The sequence below is a fragment of the Tasmannia lanceolata genome, unplaced genomic scaffold, assembly GCF_043159265.1.
Source record: "Tasmannia lanceolata isolate RefF3 unplaced genomic scaffold, GAP_Taslan_0.1 ptg000016l, whole genome shotgun sequence".
Taxonomy (NCBI): Eukaryota; Viridiplantae; Streptophyta; class Magnoliopsida; order Canellales; family Winteraceae; genus Tasmannia; species Tasmannia lanceolata.
Window position 1 is genome coordinate 15,946,815 of NW_027518693.1, and position 18,862 is coordinate 15,965,676.

The 18,862-nt window shown below is 40.4% G+C and overlaps 1 long non-coding RNA gene across 1 annotated transcript; it reads right to left on the reverse strand.

Annotated features, from left to right (window-relative positions):
• Positions 1-2,975: 2,975 nt before the first annotated feature.
• LOC143848950 (uncharacterized) lies at positions 2,976-18,201 on the reverse strand. The gene is made up of 2 exons (XR_013235508.1): positions 18,013-18,201; positions 2,976-3,578 (listed from the first exon to the last, which is right to left on the reverse strand). It is a non-coding gene; the product is annotated as an uncharacterized LOC143848950 (long non-coding RNA).
• Between the last annotated feature and the right edge of the window lie 661 nt (positions 18,202-18,862).

Consider the following 18,862-nt stretch of genomic DNA (forward strand, 5'->3'; position numbering starts at 1 on the left):
TTAAAGTGGAATAAAAAGAGTGGTAAAGCAAATGCTTACATGTCCTACCTAGGAACAAAAGTCGTGGGGAAACATCAGAAGTGAAGGGTTTGTTCTTGAGATGTGGGGTTGAGTAAGAAATAAGGAGAGCTTTTGTACAACTTGCTTTAACACTAGACAAAATGATACCTCAACCACTTTCACTAAGCACTCTGTGGAATGAGAGCCATACATGATGTTGTTGAAGGCTTATGGGGAACACACAGACAAGGACGCCACCCCACACAACCACTTGAATTTATTATTATGGGATAAAGTTGGCATGGCCCCTCTTTTATTACATCATGGACTAAGGTTCATATGTATAAGTTTAAAGACCAGTCACTGTGAGACTAAATATGTATAAGTTTAAAGACTCCACGTCACCTACTTTTACGTTATTAGTGCCATTATAAATGAGCTAAGGGTGACGTGATCCGATGGAGAAGCCCTTGTGTCCGGATTCTCCAAGGGCTCCTATGAGTTTAGCATTCCTCTATGTTTGAAGGCAACTAGTCAAGTTATTAATTAATTAATACAACTCAACTCAACTCAACTCAACAAAGCCTTTGTCCCAAACGAGTTGGGGTCGGCCAAGCTATTAATTAATTAATCCGCGCTTAAAATCAAATTAAATGAAGAGACTTTCCTTTACTTAATACAAACTTACACAAACTCAACATATCCTCTAATCATCGATACAAAAATCTACCCAATCTTCTATTTTTCCAAAAATTGTGTTTTAATTAACCACAATTTCTATTTCAAGGCAATTCATACTCAAGAAATAGAATGCATCTTCTCAAAGATATCACTTCTTCTATAAGTAAACATTTGGATGAGATTGAAAAATCCTATCAAACTCACAACCCCTTTCATTATTCCAAACTTACATTGAAAGCAACAAATCCAGTGGTCCTTTTTTTTTTTTTTGTATCATTTGCAGGAAAGTTTTCTACACTCAATCTTCATAGCAATTTTGACCAGTAAATATTTGATAAAATATATTGAAAAATCAAAACATCTAAAGAAGCTACTCAAAGCACCAACCCACCACTAAAAGAACTACTCACAACTTTTTGACTTTTTTCAGCATACATCAACTAAATACATGTAAAGAAGGAAAGTGATAGTAAGACCCTAATCCTCTGATCTTTCTTTTATTTTTATTTTTTATTTTTTTATTTTTTATTTTTTTAAATTGACCTTTATTATTCCAAAAAGTGCCAAATAAAGGACAAGTTGTCCTCTAAAGGGCTACAACAGGATTGCCCCCTACATACAACAGAAGTAGCTTACATATCCGTTATATGCTACCCATTACATTACCCATTCCCATTCCTAATCCTCCTCTGATCTATAGAGGACTGAACACTATGGAAACCTATATAGATGGGAGGGTTGGGATCATCCTATAGAAATGATTATCGGGGAACGACCTATTTTCGTTGTGGCCCAACAAATGAACGGTTTGGATCATCCTATGAAGTGGGTCGTATTGTATTTTATGAAAAATGCTATACTACCACACACCCTATAAAATCTCATCTAAGACCAATGCTAGCATTTACTTATCTTTTTTCAGTACAAGGTACTCTATTCCAGTACACTTGGAACATAAGTATGCAATCTAGACCGTCCATGGCGATCCTAACTTTAATAGGACACACAAAAAATCACATTTATCAGCAGTCTTTTTATCCATCCTTTCACAATCCTAAAAAATTGGACAATAAAGTTGATAGACACTCAGGCTCACATGCTCAATGTCATTTTCTGGCTGTGGTTCATCCAGGACCATCAAATGTACGGTCGGGATTACATCAGTGTTTGCAGAGTATACTTGATTCAAGCGCCCAATCTCACGTGAGATCTTTTCTACCATATTCTCCTTTTGAGTAATCAAACCTTTTAGCATCACAAGATTCACAACAAAACCGACAAAGAGAAGAAAACAGAGGAACTGTCAACTGTGAACGTGAGAAACGAAGGAGGGGAAGAAGACAAGGAAAGAATAGACTTCACAGGGGAGGAATGTCAATGGGCTGATATCAGTGTGATCTTGACCGTTCATTTTGTAGGACCCACGAGATGAGCAATATTAGGCATAAATTCGAACAGTCTTATCAATGGCTTGCAGATGGAAACAGAGAAAGAGTTATGGATGATAATTTTTTTGTTAGCATGTTGTTCATGCCAAATGACAAAAATGCCCTTGAAGAAGCTATAAAAAACTACCAAGTTTTCAAAACTTTGTTCCTAAACATCAAACACACAAAAATCCAAATCCTAAAAACCTAAATTTGATTCATGGCTAGAGGGACTTTGAAGAGTGAAATGACAAGAATAGCCCTATCTCAATAGTAAAATTTCTAAAATTGCTGCGTAGCAAAGTGAAATGACAAGAATACCCCTATTTCATGAGTAAATTTTCAAAAAGTACTTTCGCAGTCTTTTTTTATGTCACCTCTGCAAAAAAAAAAGCCCAATTATTGACATAGATAAAAATCCGCTTACCTAAATGGGATTTGCTAGCGTTCATCGCAGAAGGCATTTCACAGATGTATCTTACATCAGCCACCTCGTGAATGAAGACAAAATCTGCTGAAAAGTGATCCTTTGTGGCTGCTGTCAGATGCAACAGACCATCGGCGAAATGCATTCTGCGATGGACGCTAGCAAATCCTTAATCATTCTCAAATTTCCTAAGTACCCCTAAGGTTACAAAACTGACAAGATAAACCCATAAATAGTTTTAGGGATTTGCTAGGGACCATCACAGAAAGGCATTTCTGCAGATGGCTGTTGCATGTGAGAGCAGCCAGCTCAGATAAATTAAATGAATAAGACAAAATCTGCGGAAAGTGAGCCTCTGTGACTGCTCTCACATGGAACGGCCAGCCATGCAATGCCTTTCTACGATGGTCCCCAGCAAATCCTTAATATCAAAGAATAAATGTACTTTACGACACCCTTTAATTTCCCATATAGAAAGAATGAAACATGTTCTCTCTGTTCCTGCAATCAAATTTCCTGAAGTAATTTTCATTTTTTCTCCCTAATATGTATCTTCTCTTCTTCTTCTTTTTCCTCTCTTTACAGAGTAAATTTTTTTACTGTATATTTTGTTTGCAAAAATTCTAATCATCCCACCCTTCCCTATTAGGCAACCTTGATGTGAGGCCATTTACTAAGACATTCCCAACATGTCAGATCTCCGATGGTCTCACCGTCGACTTCTCGACTTCCCAATCATCGTCCCACCCCTGATCCCAGCTGTCCCTAGTGTCTGCTTTCATAGCTGAACTGGAATGTGGCAGCCCCATTTCAAGCTCCTGATAAGGGACTTCGCCATTTTGCCTAGCCGGCCCCTCCGAAACTTGCAGCATGCACAAATCCCTCCCACAATCAGTGGCACCATAGAGAAGGGTTATTAGATTCACATAAGAAGGTAGATTTTGGAGAATTGTCAATGTAGATTTGGGTGGCGGGTCCGTGTGACGAACACAATCTACAACTATTTCGTCTGGACCGTCTCCGGCTTTTAATAAGACATTGATCTGAAAGCATCAGATAACTCAATCAGTAAAGAAACAAAGTCAACTCTGGTTGATGGGCTAGAGTGACAGGTCCAAACTCTAAACTCTGATATGAAGAATAAAATAAATCAGCATAGAGTCTATGGAACCTATTCATTAAAAAAACCTATTATATGGAACCTACTATTAAAAAAGCAGGTGAATTCCTTATTCACTTGTTGGCAAAGTGAATTCAAAACTTTCATTCAAGCAGGTTTTGTAGACTGTTTTTAACCTTAGATTGGGGTTTTATGGGCTTTAACCCATATCCAAGTGTCACTCCTGAGTTTGGGGTGTTGTGGGCTTTAAGCCTTTAACCCATATTCATATTTGAAAAGACTATGATCACATCAACATAAAAATAATAATAGTAGAGATAAAAATAATACCTATGAGCATTTCAATCTTTTTGGGTCATCCAAATGTCAATCCAATAAAGGTAAAATACAGGATGAACTATTTTATCCAGAGTTGAAGAAAACAAGCTAACATTCAGCCTCAATAGCCATGGCAGGACTTAGTTACAAGAAGTGCTTTTAGAGGTGTAGGTGTAAGGCGAGGTGTTTTTTTTCCTCTTGAGCTGTGAGGTTTAAAAGGCGAAGTGCGAATTTTCTGAATTTTAAAATTAAAAAAATAAAAGAATAAAAAAATAAAAAATATATTAAAAAAACAAAAAAAAAGTTAAAATTTCTAGAAAAAAATATTTCGTCCGACAAAATATCATCATTGAATCATCATTAGACTAAGAAAGTAAAGCATCCAACTATCATTACCAAGTTACGAACCAAATAATACAGAGTAGACACGTGGAGACGAGAGTGTTGTACCAGTTTATAATACATTTTCTAATTTTTCATATCAAAAACACAAATACACAAAATCATAACCAATCAAATATAATAATCTATGTCATCCTCATCAATGCCAACATCATACTAATCGTAGTAGCAAATGCCACCCTCATTTCCACCACCAACATCATACTCATCCTCATCAACTAGCAACTGATGATGATGCAATACGAATTTACCTTAAGATTTACCTCCTAAGTTACAAGAAAGTCATCCGTGAAACTATAGGTTTGCATCACATATAAAAATCCAACTATTGAGAAAGAATGAAGTCATTAGAAGATGTACAATCCGAGGATGAACCCTAAACTTAGTAGAGCCTTCCATTGCCTTAAATCTCTATTCCTATCAGAATGGGAAGATGTGTGACTATTTACAGATGATATACCAGAGAGCAAATCAGGCAAGACACTTCTGGATTATCACATCTCTCATCACTCTCAGGGAAATAAGGATAATCAATCCTATTACTCTAGATTTATGAGCCTGTGGATTGAGCACTTCAGACAGTGCCGAACACTACCTATAAAGAGTTAATGAATTATGAAACTACAAGAAGGGAGTAGGGTTAATGCATTTTTTTATGGTCTTTGTCTAGAGTTCGAGACAACAAGGGCCAACATTATCGGCAGAAGGAAGCATCCAGATCTCTAGTATGCTCTGAGTTACTGGAGGAGGAGACAGTGCCTAGCACTGCCTAAAGGAGTTAATGAATTATGAAATTGCAAGAAAGGAGTAGCGTTATGCATTTTTTTATAGTCTTTGTCTAGAGTTCGAGAAAACAAGGGCCAGCATTAACAGCATAAAGAAGCTTCCAGATTTCTAGTATGCTCTATCTTAGTTACTGGATGAGGAGAAAAGTACCCACACACAAGTTACCATTGATGGAGATCCACCATCTTCTTGGGATATGATTTTTATTCCCCAATGTCATAAGGGTAAGCAAAAATTGTGAGCTTAGACGTGTTATGAATGCCAGGAGTATGATAACTTTGCCACTAACTGCAAGAAAGGAACAACTTTTCATATTATATCAGTGTTCGCAATCCAAAGGCCCGCGGAATCTCACCTCATGCTTGTCGTCAAGAAAAGGGGCCTCCATAGGGGGAGGTACACCTCATCACAATTCATCCCAGGTCACTCTGGCACCCACTGTTGAGTATAAATCAATCAACAGCTACTCATCCCACTACACACTACAGAGGCCATTCAAAAGATGATTCAAGGCACTCTTGCAAAAGCTCTTACCAATGCCCTCACCACAAGTCTTTCAGTGACGACCCTGTCAAGTATGTCTAATAGTTCTTCATCCTCTGATCAGGGCGGCCTTACAGGGCATAAGTTTGATCCATCCATCCATCATGGATACGGTGATAGTGGAGGCGGATTCCCTCCATACCATTGGATGGTTGAAGGGTGGTCTACCATTGGCTCAATGAAATTAGGGATCGAGTAGAGGGTTCAAAAATCTCCTTCCAGCAAGTTAAAAGGTCGGCAAAAACAGAGGCTGCCAGGGAAGGAGGAGCTAAAAGGATTTAGAGCTTTTTGATTTTCTTCCCCTCTGAGGGGTATTATATTGTTTTTGTTGTTATTTTCTTTGTTTCACTGATCTCCTCGATCCATGCTGTATCGTTTTCTTCTTGATTAAATATTCATTACCATTCAAAAAAAAAGTTCTTCATCCTCTACCCTTTTGGAGTATCTGGACTAGATTTTGGTGCTTTCAACAATATGACTGGAGCACACAAGAATCTCTCATATACAACACTATAATAGTCACTGGAAGACTGTCAAAGCTAATGTGGACCATTTTCTTATCTCTGGGCTTGGTTATGTATTTTTTTCTATATCCCCCGGTCATTCTTTTCATCTTGATAATGTTCTTTGTGGTTGTGCTCCTAATCTCTGTATTTCCTGGTCATTCTTTTCATCGACATATTTACTATTATACACTTTCATCATTACCTCCTATTTCATTGGTTTATTTTCTCCCTTCATATTTTGATGGTGTTAAGTCTAACATTTCGAAAGTAACTCGTCTAAAGTCCAACATCCTTTAATCACTTATCAACAAAAAAGAAAAGAACTCATCCAACCAACTGTTCCTGCAACCAAAAAAAACAAACAAACTGTTCCTGCACCGGATCTTTCTGCCATGCAAGGTTGCCTTCTCTCTTGTCAGATTCTTCTTCATTTATTTGTATCCCTTGCATAGATCTCTTTGTATTTCCAATCCTCTTGATCGTTTTGGCTTCCTTAATAAAGCTCTCTTAGCAAACTTAGACTCATATTGTACCCCTTTTACTTAAAACCAAGTTACCAATCAAGATTGTTAGAAAAAGGCAAAGAAGGACGAGTTGCATGCATTAGGTGATAATTGTACATGGGACACGGGACACGGGACACGGGATAGGTTCTTTGACATTCAGATGTTTTAGTTTAAGCAGTAAGTGGGTGTATTCCATCAAAGTCATGTTAGATGGGACTTCAGACAAATATCAACAGGAGTATGGAATCGACTATGAAGAGTTATTTGCTTTTGTAGTGAAGATGACTACAATGAACACTCTGATTGCTATAACATCTACTCGTCATTGGCCTTTATATGATACGGAGGTCAAGAGTGCTTTAAAACATGGGGAGCCCCTAGAGACAGTCTACTAAGCCGTCCTCCATGTCTTGACATTTCTTCCATTCCTCTGATATGTGGTCTTAAAGTCCCTTTATGGGTTGAAACAATCTCCTCATGCATGAATTGATAAATTCTGAGTAGCTAGTTGAGATCCTGATTTATTTGATGATGACACGTTGAATCATCTCACATGTTGTTCATATGGTGAGTCAATTCATTGCAGATCCTCGGACATCTCATCTTCTTATGAGGACTTGATTGCTTATGCCAATGTGGATTGGGCTGGTTGCCAGAGACTCGTCATTCAGCCACTGGCTTGTTTATGATTTGGGCAATCATTTGATCTCATGTAAATGTAAGAACAAGGATGTGATTTCAAAGTCATCTGCAAAGGCGAGTACAGATCCTTGTCTTCCACATCAAGCAAGATTGTCTGGCTACTTCCAAATCTGGTATACATCCTATTGATTCAACACCTCTATGCCAACAATAAGAGTGCCATATAGATTGCTACAAATCCATTTTTCCATGAGCAGACTAAACACCGAGGTTGACTGACATATTATCTGTCAATATTTCTCTTGCGAACTGATCAAATTGCCTCATGTTACATCATAGTATCGGTTGATAATTTGTTCATGACAGCTATGACTCAGACTCCCTATGACTTTCTCGTTGGAAAATTGACGCTCTTTGATTTTGTGCATCAATATGAAGGGGAACGGAGAGTGTTGAAGAGTTAGAATAGTACAACAATGCTTACATTGTTGTACTATGTATTTCGTATGCCTCGAACCACCAAAACCATAACGCCCAACATAAACTCTACCCTTACTATAGATATAGAGCACCTAAGACACGAGCAACGCACCTAGCCAACTCCCTAGATTCCCACCCCTAATTCCAGACCCACACTTCTCCAATACAATTTTCCTCCAAAAAGCTTCTTACTTGTCATTTCCGCATGCATGTTGTTTTAACTTAAATCCCTTGTTATTAAACAAAATTGTCTCCTCAATTTGTAAACCTTCTCCCCTTGAAGAGGTATTAAAGTTTACGACTATCGTCTCTCCACACAAAAATATCATTTTGCAATTTCTCCAACCCATTTGACACCACTCCAGGAATTTCGTAAAGTGATACCACCTGCATATTCAACGACAAATTGATAAGAGTCAGTCCTCCACTGGAAGAGAGGTAGAGTTCCTTTTCCATGGTGTCACATTTCTCTTCTTTCTAGCAATAACCAGGCTAACCAGCACCCAAAGCAAATTTGGAGGTACCCCAATCTCAAAGACAAATCGAGATAAGAAATCAGTAGTCCAATTTCCCACCCAACAGCCTTGACAAGTTCTACCTTTTACTCTCCACAGCCCCACCCTTAGCTCCATGTTTTTGCTCAAATTCACCTGTAATCCTACCACTACTTCAAAACACCTCAATTTTGACACTGCCTCAAACCACCCTAATGTAAATATATAATTGTATGGTTTTTTCTTAGTTAATGTCATTGCCATAAGAATTCAAAAAATAAAGATGCAAAATTGAAGAAATGTTAACTCACTCACTCCCCTATACGGCCATACCGAGAGGGATATTGCATAACCTTGCAAGGGTGAATAGCTAAAGCTCCCCGGTTGGGGCATTCATGAGATACGGCTGAACATGGTCGTGGAAACATCTTTACCCGACTAGTGTTTGCTCAATATCTGCCATGCCAGTGGCGAGCAAAAGCAAGGTTATGGATAGCGATGGGAAACCGCATTCTCCTACAAGCATTCAATCATCCCTAATTGTTATGGTGTAGCAATCAACTTGAGCAACATGTGCTTTCTTTGCAAAGGAGAGACTTCACGCTTGCTAAGATGTGCCTTCTTTGCAAATAAGATGAGGAGCACTTGAACCATATTTGTATTCACTGCAAGATGGTGAGCTTGATGTGTCAAAAGTGCAAAGATGGCTTGGCATTGTTAGAATATGTAACGTGCCTAAGGGCATAGTGGCCTTTGTACTTTGCTTCTCTTAATATAAATACATAAGTGAGGGGGAGATCACTCCAACTCACTATCTTCTTCTCTCATTCTCTGCTCTAACATGGTATCAGAGACCTGGGATTTTGATCCCCAAGGGACCACCATTGTCACCCCTCTTCTTCTTCCTTCTCCATCACCTCCATCTCTCTCTTGTCCTACCCCGCCTCCCTCTCCCTCTCAGCCCCTAACCCTAACCTACCCCGCCACCCTCTCTTTGTCTCTCGGCCCTCTCCACGGCAACCCCCTCCCCTCCCCCCCCCTCTCCTTCCATGTGACCCCCACCTCGCTGCCCCTCCACCCCTTCTCTCTCCCTTCCACCCGTTCTCCTCTTTCAATCCCGAGCCTCCCCCCCCCCCCCCCCCACCCGCCGCTCCACTCCCTACGTACGCACTCCTTTGAAAACCCAACACCAAAACAAAAAACCCCAAGACTTCAAGTTCTAAATCCTCTTCTGCCCCTTTTTTTCTTGTGCACGGCTCCGATTTCTTATTTCTCTCTCTCTCTCTCTCTCTCTCTCTCTCTCTCTCTCTCTCTCTCTCTCTCTCTGAGCAGCGATAAGATATTTGGCCCATCTCATTTTGCCCTTCTCTATTGTTTCTTAGCCGATTGTCGAGGTTGTTGTCTTCTCTATATCTTTGTCTTCATGGATCCTCCCGTCATTGAGGATCCCTCCATCGGAATGACCAATGGGTTCCGTGCATCACAACCACATTCGACTCTTCCATCTCCTAGTTACTCTTCTCCTGTGGAGGGCTCATTCCCACAGATGACGACTGTTAAATTGGATGGGACAAATTACTTATCTTGGAAAGTAGCTGTCGAGACATATCTCCTTGCTCGCAGCAAGGTTAGCCTTATTCCCCAAGATCCTCCCTCTTCTATCGATCCTACATATACTTGATGGAAGCAGGAGGATGCGATGATTCGCACACTTCTTTGGTAGAGTATGGATTCATCTATAGCTGCCACGATGATACTTCTTCCCACATCGAAGCGGATCTGGGATCATACTGCACTTCTCTATTATGGGGTCGACAACCTCACCAGCACCTTTGCCACATATTCCGAGTGGAAGCGCTTCCGCAATGGTGATTTGTCTCTGGCTGCACATTATGGCCAGTTTGTCAGTTCATTTCCCTTTGTCAACAGCTTGATCTCTTTATGCCCCCTCACTTCTAACATCACAGTACTTAATCGCTAGCGGGACCAGCTCCGTGTTGTCCACTACCTTGGCAATCTGGGTCCTGAGTTCGTTCATCTACGTCAGCAGATCATTGGTTCCGGATCTATTCCCTCCCTCACAGAGGTCTATTCTGGTGCCTAACAGTGCCTTCTGAGCGCCTCCTCACCAGCTGTTTCTGTTGATAGCACTATCCTGGCAGCCTGTGATGGTGGAGCCGTGGAGGTCGTTCAGGTCATGGTGGTAGTTCTTTTGGGCGTGACAGTGGCCATGTTGGTAGTGGCCGTGGCCGCCCACACTGTACTCATTGTCAGAGAGGATCATCATGTCGACACTTATTATACTCTTCATCCCGAGCTTTGCCAGCCTCGGCCCACACTCAGCACATCTCACTTCTGATGGTTTGCCTACCTCCTCTACTGATGATGGTGGAGGTCGTTCAGGTCGTGGAGGTGGTTCTTTTGGGCGTGGCAGTGGTCGTAGTGGCCACCTGGCCGTGTTGGTAGTGGTCGTGGCCGCCCAAACTGTACTCATTGTCAGAGAGAGGGTCATCATGTCGACACTTGTTATACTCTTCATCCCGAGCTTTGCCAGCCACACTCGTCACATCTCACTGCTGACAGTTCTTCTGATGGTTTGCCTACCTCCTCTACTGATGATGTTCCACCTGCTGATACGTTTTCTTTATCCCAGGCTGACTATGAGGAGTTTCAGCGCCTGCGCATGAGTGCTCGCCCTCCTACTGCGAGCTTTACCCAGCTAAGTAGTTCACCTGCCACACTTCTCTAGAGCTCTGACACCTAGATTAATGATTCGGGGGCCTCGAACCACTTGACTAGTAACTCTTCTCAGTTTAGCTCTTTTCGCCCTTTTCATTCTGTCACTCAGTCCATTACCCTTGCTGATGGGACCACTGCTCCCATATCCTGTGTTGGTAGTATTTCGCCTCATCCTAGCTTTCTGTTATCGTCAGTTTTATGTGTCCATAAGTTTCCCTTTAATTTGCTTTCTGTTAGTCAGCTTACTAAAAGTATTAATTGCTCTGTCTCATTTTATCCCTCTTATTGTCTCTTTCAGGATCCCTCAAATGGGAAGACGATTGGATCGAGACGTGAGGTGGATGGGCTCCACCGTCTGGATTGTCGCCTGCCTGCAGCTGCATTGCATAGTTCTGTTGACACCTATCAGTGGCACTCTTACCTTGGACACCCCTCTCTTTAGCAGCTTCAGCAGACACATATTGTTCCTGGATCAGTTTCTCATTTTCAATGCGAGTCATGTGAACTCGGGAAACACCATTTTGTATCTTTTCCATCCCGAGTAGTCAATAGAGTGTCAAGTCCTTTTTCAGTTAGTTCATTCTGATGTATGGGGACCTTCTAGGGTTGCGTCTTCTTCTGGTTATAAGTGCTTTATTGTGTTTATTGATAACTATTCGTGCATAACATGATTATTTTTACTTAAAGACTGTTCTGAGGTTTTTTCGGCATTTCCCACTTTTCATGCTGAAATTACAAATCAATATAATTGCAATCAAATGTCTCCGTACTGATAATGCTAGGGAATATGGCTCGAATGGGTTTCGGGATTGCCTCTCCACTCATGGTATCCTCCATCAGTCCTCTTGTGTCTACACCTCTCAACAAAATGGTGTTGCTGAGAGAAAACTGCGCTATTTACTTGAGATGGCCCGCACCCTCCTTTTTCAAATGCGGGTACCTAAAATCTATTGGAGTCACTCTTACTACCTGCTTCTTAGCTAACCGTCTCCCTTCATCGGTTCTTCGTGGTGATTCACCCTTCATGGTCATACACCCTCAACGAGACCCTTTCCCACTCACACCCCGGGTATTTGGTTGTGTATGCTTTGTTCACCATCAGGGTCGTGGTCATGATAAGTTGGACTCTCAATTCGAGCGGTGTCTTCCTGGGCTACTCTCGTACCCAGAAGAAATATCGTTGCTACAGCCCTCGTCTCCGCCGGTGGTTTGTGTCTGTTGATGTGACCTTTTTTGAGTCTGATCCTTTCTTCACTCAAGCGCATGAGCCGCGTGCCGATATTTTCAACTCGGAGGTTCCCCTTCCTCTTCTAGTTCTTCCCGACTCAGTTGTGCTCTCACCTCCACCTCTATCTGTGCCAGTGGATCCACGTGCATCGGACCCTACGCCTGCACATGTTTCGGTAGCTCCTTGTCCTCCTGCTACATCGAAGCACTATCAGCGACGTTGACATACAGATCACCACCACCTCCTCTCGAGCCATCATCTTCCCAGCTAGAGATCACGCCCTCTTCTTCTCAGGTATCATCTCTTCCCTCTTCTATGGAGCTTTCTGACTCTCCTATTGCTTCGCGCACTCATTCTCGTTCTACTATGCATCATATTTCTAACTTTATTTCCTATGATAATCTAACCCCTACTTTTCGAGGATTTGTTTCTTCCTTGTCTTCTACTCCTTACTGCAGTCTGTGGCCTGGATGGAATGAAGCCATGGATTTAGAGATGGGTGCTCTTCACACCAATCAGACATGGGATTTAGTTCCACTACTTTCTGGTGCTCGCCCTGTGGGGTGTCGATGGGTGTTCTCTATTAAGTATTTGCCAAATGGGGAGCGCTTGAAGGCGCTTAGTAGCTAAAGGGTATACTCAGACTTATGGGGTAGATTACACCGAGACATTCTCTCATATTGTGAAGATTCCATCTGTTCGTGTCTTACATCTCTGGCAATTAATCATGGTTGGCCGCTTCATCAGTTGGATGTGAAAAATGCCTTTCTCCATGGCGACCTCACTGAGGAGGTGTACATGGAGCAACATCTACGATATGTTGAGCAGGGGGAGATGTCCTCCTCTGTGTGTCGCCTGTGGAAATCTCTCTATGGCTTAAAGCAGTCTCCGCGAGCGTCGTTTGGGAGGTTCAGTGAGGCTGTCGTGTTTTGACATGAAACAATGCGCCATAGATCATTCAATTTTCAGTTATCAATCTACGGTTGGTTGCATATTTTTTATAGTATATGTTGATGACATTATCATACAGTAATTCATGGGGTATACATCAATTGAAGACTTTCTTGCAGAAAGAGTTCTCCACCAAGGATCTAAGTCGCCTAAGGTACTTTCTTGGGATAGAATTCGCATATTCTTCTCGAGGTCTCTCTCTATCACAAAGGAAGTACGTGTTGGATTTATTAGATGAGACGGAAAATCTGGGAGTGAAACCTGCATCTGTTCCCGAGGACCCCAATGTGAAGCTTAGGCCAGAAGAGGGTGACTGTTGGATGACCCTGGTAGATATAGGAGGTTGGTTGGCAGGCTTATATACCTCACAGTTACTCGCCCAGAAATCTCACATGTTGTAGGGGTAGTTAATCAGTATATGAGTTCTCCACGTACCTCTCACTGGGCTATAGTAGTCCATATTCTTAAGTACTTGAAAGGCGCTCCGGGGAGAGGCCTGTTGTTTAAAAGGCATGGTCATTTGAGGATTGGAGGGTTTTCTAATGCAGATTGGGCTGGATTCCCAACAGATAGGAGAGCAACAACTGGGTATTACACCTTTGTAGGAGGTAACTTAGTGTCGTGGCGAAGCAAGAAACAAGACGTCATAGCCAAGTCCGAAGCTAAATACACGGACATACACACTAGCACAGAACTTATCTGGCTACGTTCACTTTTGTCTGAGATTGATAATGTTCCTTCTCTGCCTTCTCGGTTGTATTGTGATAACAAGGCTGCAATACATATTGCTACCAATCTAGTCTTCCATGAAAGAATGAAACACATTGAGGTGGACTGCCATTTTATTCGTTAGAGAATCCAAAAGGGGGAGATATGCACAGTTTTCACTCGATCCATGGATCAGCTGGCTGATATGTTTACAAAGTCTTTACGCAGAGCAAAGTTGAGCGATATTTGTAATAAGCTAGGAATGTATGATACATACATTACATCTTGAGGGAGAGTGTTAGAATATGTAACGTGCCTAAGGGCATAGTGGTTTGTAATTTGCTTCTCTTAATATGAATACATAATTGGTGGGGGGGGATACATACATTCCATCTTGAGGGGGTGTTAGAATATGTAACGCGCCTAAGGGCATAGTGGTTTGTACTTTGCTTCTCTTAATATGAATACATAAGTGGGGGAGAGATCACTCCAACTCACTATCTTATTCTCTCATTCTCTTCTCTAACATGCATGATTTGGTTTATGCCGATGTATGCTCTTGGCCAATGAAGCACGGGTACGGGTAAGGGTACGACATGATACGGGTATGTGGATATGTGATTTTAAAAAAAAAAAGGATACGGGTACATTGGAGATACGCTGAATATAATATATTTTTATATTTTATTATATGTTTATAAAAATTTTTTTTTTTTTTGTTAAGGAATTCAAACAATTTAATTGGAGAACAATCAAATAACAATAACATCACCAAATTCTAATATTACTTCACCAAAATCTAATATTACTTCTAAGTTGTTAGGTTTTTAATTACGGGATATATATATATATATATATATATATATATATATATATATATCGTAGATATTTTGATATATTCACCCCCTATTGTTAATTAGGACAGCACCCTCTATTGTAAATCTGTAATTTTTGATTTAATTCGAACCGGATACGTACCCATACCCCCAAACTGGATTTTCGTTTTGTTTGTTGTTTGGGTGCGTACCCGGTACCCACCCAAAGAGTACCCAAGCGCACATGTACCCAATACACACCCAGTATGGGTGTGTGGGCCCCCGAAGGGTACCCGTGCTTCTTAGCTCTTGGCCTCCTTGTCGTTTGGAGATGCTGCTAGGTCGGTTTAGGGGGCAGAACCTTGTCGTTGATTGCATTCTATGCGCTTATAAGGGCCCTTTCATGCGAGAGGACATTTAGAGCCTTCGAGAACAAGGAGATGTTGGTTAGCCAAGTGCTCCGGAGCAAAGCATCAATTATTGGATGGGCTACAATCCGAGACGAGTTCAAGGGACACAATTTCCAAGATTTCAGAAGAAAGGGGATTGATATCTTAAAAGGTAACAAGCCAAAGAATAAAAAATGACTAAGTGGCTCCTCCGGCCAATGTCATCGAACATAATTTTGGCGGATGCTCAATGGGCAACCCAAGATCTGTTGAAGTTGGAGGTGTGTATCGAGATGTGGAAGAGAACATCTTATATTCCTACTCCATGCTGATCAAGAGAGTGGACTCTAATGAAGTGGAGATTAGAGCTTTGTTGTCCAAGATGAAGATAGTTAGGAGAATTTTCAATGGCCCTTGATTTCAATGTTGATTATCATTTTCAATGTTGATTATCATTTTGTTCATGAGAAACTTCTTGTTGGTGAAATCTCTCCCATTATGATCTTTACAAAAATGCAATCATGATATTGCCACCATCTTTAGTCTCCCAAGCCTTCGGCCCACTCTTTGCTTTATCAGATTGCAAAAGAGGGGTTTTTTTTTTTTTGATGCCAATCCTTTTAATCCTTTATAGCTTACATAAGGGGTAGAATAGTCCTTTATTTTTATTTTCACTCAAATTGATGATTTTTTTATTTTGTCTAAGGGGATTTATTGCCAAAACCCCTACATTACATTGCATTTAATCTTTAGTCAATTGAAGACTAAGAATTGAATCAAGATTTTTCCCCTTTGGTTGATGTCTCTCATAGCTTCATAACCAACCATGAACTATAATAGAAGATAAAACCCTTAAAGTTTATATCACCAAATTCACCACCAAGGCACACACCGTCAAAATTACAAGCCATGAAACTCTTGATCATAAAGCAATAGCCATCATATATCCAAACACTCCATCAGATTTGAAATCCACTCTTTAGAACTTGAAATGTCATGTTTTCAACTCCTCCATGGCAAACTATATGCCATCCCTTGATGTATAATGGGTTACCAATGGCCAATGGGAATTAAGTGAGGGTATAATTATCCATATCGTATATTTCCAAAGATAGTTTCTTTATTTGACTACTTAAGGGTATGTTTGTCACTATTTTATATTCTACATATTAGTACTAATGTAATCATCAATACAGATGAGCATGTAGTGTTGATTTCTTTGAGTTACTCGGAAACCTATCAAGCTAGTACAGTTGGGGTCACTTTGGCACAATTAAAACCTTAGCTGCACTGAAAGAGAAATTTTACTGGCCGAATATGAATAAAGATGTCAACAAGTTCGTACAGAAATGTGGAGCTTGCCAAGCGGGAAAAGGGCAAGCTTTGAACGTAGGTGTGTATATGCCTTTACCAGTTCCTTCCTTTCCTTGGACTGAATATCTATGGATTTTGTATTGGGGTTACCAAGAGAACTCCTAGAGGATTGGATAAGATTTTCATGGCAGTACACAGGTTTTCAACGATGGCACACTTCCTAGCTTCTAAGATCACGATGGACGCTTCTAGGATCTTTGATCTATTCTTTAAAGAGATTGCCAGGAATCATGACATCCCTAAGATTACCGTCTTCTATAGAGATTCCAAATCCGTGAGCCACTTTTGGAGAAATCTATGGAGAAAGCTTGGCGGATGCTCATTGTGCAACTCGAGATCTGTTGTAGTTGGAGGTGTGTATAGAGATGTGGGTGAGAACGTCTTATATTCCTTCTCCAGACCAATCAGGAGAGTGGACTCTAATGAAGCGGAGATTAGAGCTTTGCTGTCCAAGACGAAGATATTCAGGAAAACTTTCAATGGCCCTAGATTTCAAGGTTGATTATCATTTTGTTCATGAGAAACTTCTTGTTGGTGAGATCTCTCTCACTATGATCTTTACAAAAATTTAATCATGGTATTGTCATCATCTTTTGAAGACTGTTTTATTTTGTTTTAGGAGAATCATTGCCAAAACCCTTACATTACATTGCATTTAATCTTTGGTCAATTGACCACTGAGAATTGAATCAAGATTTTCCCCCTTTGGTCGCTGTCTCTCATAGCTTCATAACCAACTATGAACTATAATAGAAGATAATTAAAACCCGTAAAGTTGACATCACCAAATTCACCTCCAAGGCACCAACCGTCAAAATTACAACCACATGCAACTCTTAGTCATATATTCAAACACTTTTCAGATTTGAAATCCACTCTTTAGATCTTGTAATGACATGCTTTCAACTCCTCCATGGCAAACTATATGCTGTCCCTTGATGTATAATGGGTTGCCAATTGGAATTAAGTGGGGGTACAATTGTCCATATTGTAAATTCTCAAAGATATTTTGTTTATTTGACAAACATTTGTCACTATTGTTCAGCATTAGGTAATTTGGTAGGTGAGGCTTGCACCTTCAAGTAGAAGGTCCACAAACTGATTAGCTTAAGGAAAAATGGAAGAACAGACGATGAAATGAAATTCCCTAGTTGGTTTATGAGACTTCACCTCCATTTGTCTGTATGTCCTTATTGTCTAAGTGTTATCTTCTATATCCGCCTAGTAATTGGAAAAAACAAAAAAAAAAAGTGTGTACTTATTGAAGATCTGTGTTAAATCCTAGCTGCAAAGGCAATATCAATCTACTAAAAAAAAGCATGGAGAAAGGATTAAAAGAATACCATTAAAAAAAAAAAAGGATTAAAAGATTAGAAAATGAAATGCACATTATCAAGAGAAACCTAAAATCTAAATGAATTCTTCAGCATTTGAATTTGAAATTTTTTAAAAGAAAATGAAAGAGCCGAGTATTACCCTTTTTTTTTCTATCCATTTCCACAGTTCTCAACCCTCTTGAGTCCAGAAACAAACCCTAATCCCTCCGAAGAGGAGCACCAGAGCTCGCTCCCACTCTGAAATCGAACAAGAACGACATCAAAATCTCCAATTTAGGGTTTCTCTCGGCATTGGAGTAGACAGAGAGAGAGAGAGAGAGGGTTTTAGGGTTTCTTCTTTAGCTACGTATCCAAAAATACCCTAGGATCGAAGTTTAATTAACGAAAATGCCCTCCAATGCCACGCAAGAAAACGATGACAAAGTAATACGGTACAAGTGGCGTGTTGGGGATGGTGTAGATATCTCAAACGAAACGATTTTGATCTAATGGATGAAATTAATTGTTCTCCTTGAGATCTTACGTTACATGTGAAGCAATCTTATGATCGGGAGCAATTTGTACCATGAAACCTAAGATAAAAGATGATAATCAGGTGATACTAGTTTTTCATCACACCCATTTTCCACACGTGCCACTTGGATGCAATCGTGTCTCTAGATCTAACTAGTGAGCAGAGTCCACCCCCATTGCTATTGGTCATCATTTTAATTTTCGGCCGAAATCCGAAATTTCAGATTACAGTTGGGTCCAAAATCATATACATTTTGGTTTCCGCATCAATTTCGGGCCAAAATTAGGTCATTTTGACCGACAGTTTAATAAATTCGGCTGAGATGACTGGAAAAAAAAATTGGTTTCAGTGCCAAAATCAAATTTTAAATCCATGCTATTGATCTTGCCATGATCTTGTCACTTGACCCATCAAGTCTCAGTTAGTTTTTTACTAAATTAGGATGTGAGTTCAATCTCACTACAATGTAGTTTTC